General features: G+C 32.9%; 1 pseudogene; it reads left to right on the plus strand.

Annotated features, from left to right (window-relative positions):
• Positions 1 to 921: 921 nt before the first annotated feature.
• Positions 922 to 1120, plus strand: LOC120781373 (annotated as a pseudogene).
• The last annotated feature ends 2365 nt before the right edge of the window (positions 1121 to 3485 follow it).

A 3485-nucleotide genomic window follows, 5' to 3' on the forward strand; every position in this document is an offset into this window, starting at 1 on the left:
CTAGGGCAAATAATTTTTAAAAAATTTATTGACAATTAAATATAAATCGAAATACATGTAAATTTACTTAAATTTATGTAAATTTATTGAATTTTCGTTTCGCATTTTTCGGCACTTTCAAATTAATTAATATAAGTAAAATTCACGACTTAACCCGCACCCGCCTTATTCGCGCAAAATTTCCAACTTTATGAAAATTGGCGCAATTATTGACACTTCAATTTTATGTAAAGTTTAAAACATGTTTTCATATGTATATATAATATATTTGATTTTGGCGCAATTATTGACACTTGTCTTAATATACAAAATTGGGCCAAAACGAAACAATGAAATACATAATTACTTTTGGATGTCAATATGGAAATGCCGACGGCAAAACGCAAAGACATATATTGCACATATGTACATACATACATGCAAGCAATTTCTTGGTTGAAAGCAAAAATTGAAGCATGAGAAATTGAAATGCCGACGGCAAAACGTAATTGCTTACATTCGTACATTGCGTATGCATCATGAACATATCATCATAATGTTTAGGTAAATCTTTTATATATTTAAAATGAGTTATCATAAAATAAGATCACATATTCAATTAAAAAAAAATAAATTCTGTTGGGATTCGAACCTACGTAACTACGTGCTCGTCGTAACTTTTGAAGCGCTTACCACCAACACCACCATTGACACTTGAATTGCGTAGTCCTAATTATGGTTTGGTTATGCATGAGAGAAATATACAATGGATCGCCGATTGTTACCTCTTTCCTTGCTCATGCTGCGCATATGTATGTTTGTGTGCTTGTTCATTATTGAAGTTATACTGCTTTTTCTTTCCTTTGTCTTTTATTTCTGCGAATTCTCAACTATTTTATGTGACCTTTTGTTGAAATACCCTGCGTTGGCCGTTGAAAAATTAAGGCTATACTTTACAGGATTATTTCTGTAGTTAGTATTTACATTTTTTGGAAATCGACCCGCGATGACGAGGTATATCGTTTAATCTGACAGCGTGAGGTTTAAGAAGTTCGTTTCTAATTGTGTCTTGTGGCATATGAGAAATGATGTTTCTTCGAAAATCGTTCGCTTACAACGGATAAAACGACTTCTGAGTGGTGATTTTAATGAATAAATTACTTTTGGTTGAAATGCTCTGCGTTGGCCGTTGAAAAGTTAAGACTATACTTCTCAGGAATGACCTTTAGAAATATGCATATTTGCATTATTTCGTTGTCATTTCCATATTCGTAGCAATGGAATTTCTATGGCATAATAAGTAAAGTAATGGCCACCGATTGTCACCCCTTGCCGCTGTAGCAGCTTCGCCTACAAACATGTGTAAATATGTATAAATGTATACGTATGATCGTGAGTATATATCGACGCAGATTTTTGCGAGAAGCACAAGAAAGTTGTGCAATTTATGATTTTTAGCTTTTGCCATCGTCGCGAAAAGACGACTTGTTGGCAAAGGCATGCTCGGGGAAATAATAGATTATAATAAATTTATAAAATGTGAATTTAAGTTTTCAAGTTTTCTTTCATTCAAAATGATATGCATTTCTTGGAATATCACTAAGAAGTATAACTTCATCCGCGCGTAGGGACTCCACGCACCTTTTTTAATTTTCCTTAAAATAATTAAATCCCTAATTTTTCCAGACATGTATTTTATTATATATTAATAATAATAGAGCACTAATTTTTTCAACATAATTATCCTGCTTTAGAACCCTAATTAACTTATAGGTAGGTACAATTCAAAACCATGGTAATAACATAGATAGGAGCTAAACATAGTGCAATGGGTAGGTATAAAGTATAACTAAGGTATACAAAATCTCAACAATGCCTCTTTTGTAATTATGGCCTTATAATTTCTACTAAAGTTGCATGATGAAATTTCGCATGGAATAATGTCTACGTCAATGATACAGTATTTAATAATTTTTCCTAATTTTTCCAGATATGTTATTATTCACTAGCTGACCCGGCGAACTTCGCACCGCCTAGTCATTGGAGGCATATTTAGTAAGTCTCAAACACATGACACAATACTTTTTTAATTGTATTGAAATTTGCTGCTTTTAGATTTTTAGGAATATTAAAGAATTATAGTATAGATGCACAGCAAAGAGACGTTAACATTTCAAGTGACATTTTACCACAGACAATTTTTTTTTGAGTGAATACTGACAAATATTTACACTATAACTATCAAACTACATCTGTCGTTTTTGTTTTTGACAATGGTCATGGTTAGGAAAAGAAGAATAACTACATCTGTCATCGAGAAAATAAAGAATTCAAACAACTATAATATACATAGTTATAGTGAAGCTATATATCCCTCAACTCCTTAAAATGCATTGTCCGTTTTGTAAAAAGTGGATGGAACGGCAGAAAAAAAAATAATAACTATCCAGATTGTATGAAATTATTATTAAGATGCGACGAATGCTACAACATAATCGCTGTTACCTTCAGATTTTGTACCAAGTGTGGTAAGAATGTAGAACGAATAATACGCGTGAACAGGGAAAAGTACAAAAAAATATATTAAAGCAAAAGCTGCTATCTAAATCAAAACACGTTTCTACAATGCCATCTTCATCATCTGAGGAGACATTCTGTGAATTAAATTTATCGGCCGAAGACATACAGGACATTCAAGTTATTGAAGACAGCCAAAAGCCCAACATCAATAATGTTCTGGTAGATATTGATGTTATTGAAGACAGCCAGCAGCTCAACATTGATAATGTTCTGATCGAATCAGATTTGTCCGAGTCGCCTAGTACTTCCACCATATTATCATGTCCTGGCGAGCCAAGTGGTTCCCAAGTAGATGGAGCCAAGTTGATGAAAATAAAGAGTTACTAATACACGTTGACATTAAGGATCCAAATGCACATATTATATACATATTAAGTCATTTATTTATATTTATACACTTCATATACAAAAATTTAAAATTTTCTAGGATGTGCTCGTTTCTGGACTGTGAACATGATAAACAAATCTTTGCTTAAATTAAATACAACACAGTTATGATCATATACAGTTAATTAATATAGTGCTTTCTGGTAGACAATATTTTTAGTTTTTTTTTTTTTTTGCGGTGCGTAAATTAATAAGGATGTTGGTTTTCCGACACGCGATCACGCATCGTATAATTGTCCATGTGCGAAACAGGGAAACTCTAAGTTTATTCCGCAAACTTGCAACGATTGGCCTTGCGATTTATTTATGGGCATCGCAAACGCCAGACGCACGGGAAATTGCAACCTCTTAAAATTAAATGGCAAATCCGTTGGAATCATAGGTATTCATGGGATTAAGACATCCTCTCCTTTGTATTTTCCTTTGATTATTTTAGCTTCGATGATGTTATTCATGAGTTTCTTCACAACCAATCTCGTTCCATTGCAAAGTCGAGGTTGATTAACATTACGCAGCATGATGAAAACTGACCTACTTTT

Source organism: Bactrocera tryoni, unplaced genomic scaffold (genome assembly GCF_016617805.1).
Source record: "Bactrocera tryoni isolate S06 unplaced genomic scaffold, CSIRO_BtryS06_freeze2 scaffold_675, whole genome shotgun sequence".
Classification (NCBI taxonomy): Eukaryota; Metazoa; Arthropoda; class Insecta; order Diptera; family Tephritidae; genus Bactrocera; species Bactrocera tryoni.